We start from the raw sequence: 5560 nt of genomic DNA on the forward strand, positions 1-5560 counted from the left end.
TGGGCAGCCTGCTCCAGGGTTCTGCTACCCTCAAACTGAAGACTGGAACCTCCTCTGCTCCAGTTTGTGTCCACCACCCCTTATCTTGTCACTGAACAGCACTGAGACATTCACCTTGATCAGATCCCCTCTCACTCTGCTCTTCTCCAGGCTGAACAGCCCCAGGTCTCCCAGACTTTGTGTGTCAGAGAGATGCTCCAGTCCCCTCAGCATCTTAGTGGCTTTCCACTGGACTCTCTCCAGTCCAGTGGAAAGCCTTGTCCTTCTTGAACTGGGGAGGCAAGAATTGGATGAAATATTCCAGATAAAGCAGGGCAGAGTAGAGGGGGAGGAGATCCTTCCTTGCTCTGCTGGTCAGATGTATTATCCTCTTTCCTCTGAACACTTCCCTTTGCTCCTGCTGGCCAGAACTGTGTTGTAGTGTGAGGGTAGGGAGATGTAGCTGAGTTTGTGACATGTCCTGTGTTACTGAAAATCCCTCTCAGTTGATGCAGTATGAAATGTCTGATGAAGCCATGGCTTTGTTTTACTAAATGAAAAGATGATTTTTTTGTTTGTTTCTTTTAACAGCAGAACTGGTTATATTTTATGAACTTGAACTTGGATCAGGAAAGGAATGTCATTTTCTTACCCAAAGAGCAGCATTGTTGTATAAAGCTGAGGAAAAAAAAAAAAAAACAAAACACCAAAACCTAAACCAACAACAACAAAACACAAAACAAATAAAACACAAAATGACAACAACAACAACAAAACCAACCTAACCCAAAACAAAACAAAAAACACCAACAAATAAAAAAACCCAAACCAACCCAAAACCCAAAAAAACAACCAAACAAAAATAACAAGGGAAAAAACAAAAAAACACCAACTAAACAAACAAAAATACCTCAACCAACCAAAAATCCCCCAAAAAAACCAAACCCAAAAAACCAGCATTCAGAAGGGCATCAAAGTTTAATATTAGTGCTCTACCTTTTATTAATACAAAAGGTGGAATTCCAATTTGCATTTGCATCACTTGGCAAACCCTCTGTAAAAACAAACTCAACACCACCATTCTCCACTTCCCTCCCCCCCTCCTTCCTTTTTTTTTTTTTTAACTTTTTTTTCCAATATTTTGTCTAGTTGTATTACCAGAGATCTTTGTCAGAGATGAGTGCTTGGAGGTCAGAGAGGCCATGGTGTTGCCTGTGTTCATGAAAGTGTAAATAATCTGAGAGACTGACGTGAGGAGAAGGTGCCTCCTTTAGGCTTTGCCAGGTTTTATTGGCTTTTTGTTGGGTTTCTGGGTTGTTTGTTTGGTTTGGTTTTTTTTCCCCTCAAATTGAAGGCAGATGTGTTCAGGGGAAAACTCCTGAGGACAGGAGGCCATCTCAAAACGAAGCAGTGGAAGAGGTCCCCTTCCTGTGACAATATTTTTAATTCAGGTGACATGAAATAATTGAAATGCATCTCTCTTCAAACCTTTCACAGTGTCACTGTATCAGAGTACATTAAGAGATTGGAAGGGACCTCCAGAGATCATCCAGTCCAACCCCCCCTGCCAGAGCAGCATCACTCAGGGTAGTCTGCACAGGAATACATCCAGGTGGGTTTGGAAAGTCTCCAGAGAAGGAGACTCCACAACCTCTCTGGGCAGCCTGCTCCAGGGCTCTGCCACCCTCACTGACCACTCTATGATTCTGTATAACCCAAAAGCAGGGGAGAGGAGAACATGACGCTCGTGTTTCTTCTGATGTAAAGCTCACACCTTGCTGAATATTGTTCTGTTTTTCACTTTTCAGTGACTGTTGATCCATAGGGAAGCAGATAAGATAAAATGGGAAAAAGAACATAGAGTACAAGCTATCCTTCACACATCTGAAAGGCTGCTTATCTAAAGGTTGCTTATCTAAAGGATTGTTTTTCTGAAAGGATGGTTGCTTATCTAATCCCTAGCAAGAATGACTGAAGCAGGAATCATATCACCTCAGAAGAAGACCAAAAAAGTCCCCAAATTTTTGCTTACCAATCCTTCCTTGGACAGAGCAAGAGTGAATTAAACTTCCTCAGTTCCTTCAGAGGGAAGAAAAGTTTGCAGCTCTCTGCTCTTTATCACAGGACACAGAGTATTCTGGACGAGATTTCACATTTCTCAGCACCCTTCTTGCATGTACACCCAGCTAAACTACAGTCACAGGACTCAAACACAACCTGCACAGTTACTTTTTCTCTGTGGAAAAAAAAAAAAGTCCTGTAGGATGCAATTACAGCTGGAGACACAAGACAAGGGAAAACTTCTTTGCTGTGAGGGTGCTGGAGTGGGCTGCCGAAAGAGGTTGTGGAGTCTCCTCCTCTGGAGGCTTTCAAAACTTGCCTGGACATTGGGATCCTGGGCATCCTGATCTAGAAGAACCTGCTCTAGCAGGGGGACTGGACTAGATGACCTATAGAAGTTCCTTCCAAACCCCACCATTGTGTGCTTCTGTGATTCTGTGGTTCACTGAAGTACCTTAATAGAATCATAGAATTGTCAGGGTTGGAAGGGATCTCAAGGATCATCCAGTTCCAACCCCCCTGCCATGGGCAGGGACACCTCACACTACAGCAGGTTACTCACAGCCATATCCAGCCTGGCTGCAAAATCCTCCAGGGATGAGGCTTCCACCACCTCCCTGGGCAACCTGTGCCAGTGTCTCACCACCCTCGTGGGGAAGAACTTCTTCCTAACATCCAATCTGAATCTCCCCATTTCTAGTTTTGCTCCATTGCCCCCAGTCCTGTCACTCCCTGACACCTTCAAAAGTGCCTCCCCAGCTTTCTTGCAGCCCCCTTTAGGTACTGGAAGCTCACAATAAGGTCTCCTGGGAGCCTTCTCTTCTCCAGACTGAACAGCCCCAACTCTCTCAGTCTGTCTCCAGAGCAGAGCAGCTCCAGCCCTCTGATCATCCTCCTGGCCCTTCTCTGGACACCTTCCAGCACCTCCAGATCTTTCCTGTACTAGGGGCTCCAGAACTGGACACAGTGCTCCAGGTGTGGTCTCCTCAGAGTGGAGCAGAGGGGGAGAATCCCCTCCCTGGCCCTGCTGGCCACACTTCTCTTGCTGCAGCCCAGGCTCTGCTTGGCTTTCTGGGCTGCAAGTGCACATTTACATTGTTTTCAGTGACAACTACTTAATAGGAGTGGTGGTTTAAGTTCAAAATTACTCAAATAAATGGTTTTTAAGGTTGCCTACTTTGCCTAGGGACAAAGGTAAACTATCCCACATTGTGAACAAGTTTCTTTTACTCAGTCTAAAGCATTTGGGAACAGAACATGAAATCACATTAGAAATGAGAGTAACTTGACCAAAGTAGCAAGAGAGTTAACAAGTTCCTACTAAAGTAGGAAGAAGCCTTCTGTAGATAGAGGATTATTTCCCCTGGGTTCCAGTGTCATATATCATAGGGTTGAGATGAATTTCGAAGACAGATGAAGTCATTATCTTTGACCTTCTCTTAGCAAAACAAACATGATGGTGAGCAGCAGTAACAGCTCTATAGAAATGAATGTTTTTCTTAAAGGATAGAGTCAGGGACTCTGCTCTCCCTCCATTTCTGAGGGTGAGTTTGTTCCTCTGATGGAAGACTACACTTGAAGTCAGCTCAGCAACTGAAGGATATCAGTGTATTGGTGTGGTGAGAACAGCAACATGGACATGGAATGTCACCTGGGTTGGAAAGGACCTCTAAAGATCATCCAGTCCAACCCCCTCTGCAGTCCGCAGGGACATCCTCAATGAGATCAGGACTCCCAGAGCATTATTAAGCCTCATCTTGAATATCTCCAGGGATGGGGCCTCAGCCACCTCTCTGGGCAACCTGTTCCAGTGCTCAACCCCCCTCATGGTACAGAACTTGTTCCTAGCATCCAATCTAAATCTGCTCTTCTCTCATTTCAAACCATTGTCTCTTGTCCCATCTCTGCAGGCCTTTATAGTCTCTCTCCAGCCTTCTTTTAGCCCCCTTCAGGTAGTGTCAGGCTGCTATTAGGTGTCCTTGGAATCTCCTCCAGGCTGAACACTCCCAGCTCCCTCAGCCTGTCCTCATAGCTGAGCTTCTCCAACCCTCTGATCATTTTTGTGGTCCTCCTCTGGACCCTCTCCATGAGCTCCATGTCCTTCCTATATTGAAGGCTCCAGAGCTGCACACAGTATTCCAGGTGAGGTCTCCCCAGAGCAGAGCAAAGTGTCAGAATCACCTCTCTGGCTCTGCTGGCAATGCTGCTTTGGATGCAGCCCAGGTTGCCATTGACTTTCTGTGCTGCAAGCTCACACTACCTGCTCCTGTCCAGCTTCTCATCCATCAGCACCCCCAAGTCCTTTTCCTCAGGGCTGCTTTCTATCACCTCCTCCCCCAGCCTGTGTTTATACTGAGGATTGTTCCAACACAAATGCAGGACCCTGAATTTGCTCTTTTTAAACCATGTGAGGTTCACCTGAAGATAAAGAAGGAAGGATTTGGATCTCATCAGTCTTGTAGTTAGTGAACACAAAAATCATGCCTTCAGATTTAGAGCATTTATAATCTTGCTTGTTTACAGACTTTTCCAAACAAAAGCAGGACTCAGATCAAGGCTCTATGGACTTCCATACTATGCCCAGTCTTTGCTGTCCTCTTTCTTAGGGACAGTTGTTTCCTGCTTCCCTTTGCTTTTGTGTTACAGTCTCTTTGAAGCTGTCTCCTCTGACTTGATGCTGGCTATTCCTGTGGAGCTATGCTTTACAAGCCCAGTGCACAATTTTGCTGTCTTGCTTTTCTTCCAGTAACTCAATCTGGCTTTGTTCTGCAACCACAGAATAACTCAGGTTGAAAGGAGTCTCCAAGCAGGGTCAGCTCTGAGTTCAGACCATGCTGCTTAGGGGATTTGCACAGCAGGGTCTTAAAAGCCCCCAAGAAAGGAAATTGTTCAAACTCTGGCCAACCTGTTCTGTTGCTGGACCATTCACATGAGGGGAAAAAAAAAAAGCTTCTCAAAATATTCCATCTGAACCTCTTGTTTCAATTTACATCAGTATTCTTTTGTTCTTCTGCTGTTCTTCATCAATCATTGTGAAGATACTGACTTCATTTCCTCATAGCTTCTCCCAGCCTGCTATCAGGTCTTCCTCAAAGCCCTCTCTCCTCCAGGTTGAACAAGGCCTACCCTTAGCCTCTTCTAAGGGCAAAAGCTCCAGCCTCTGACCATCTTGGTGGCCCTCTGCTGAAGTCACTCCATCTTGTTTGTGTCTTTTTTTTGTACTGGGCAGGGTGTGTCCTGCCAAACTGGGCACCCTAAAGTATTCTAGATGCTGTCTACAAACTGCCAAGGAAAAGTGAATGACTGCTTCTGTTAATGCATCCCAGGAAGCTGACAGCCTTTGATGTGAGGGCACACTGCTGTCTCCTTTTCACTGTCTCTACCAAAGCCCCAGGTCCTTTTCCACAGAGCTGCTCCCTGATGGTATTCCAGGAGGCCCAGCTAGTATCATTCCCATTGTCCCTGCTGAGTTCCCATGGCTCCATTCCTTCAGCCCATCTATCAATTTTCCAACCTTTTT

This window comes from Indicator indicator, chromosome 12 (assembly GCF_027791375.1).
Source record: "Indicator indicator isolate 239-I01 chromosome 12, UM_Iind_1.1, whole genome shotgun sequence".
Classification (NCBI taxonomy): domain Eukaryota; kingdom Metazoa; phylum Chordata; class Aves; order Piciformes; family Indicatoridae; genus Indicator; species Indicator indicator.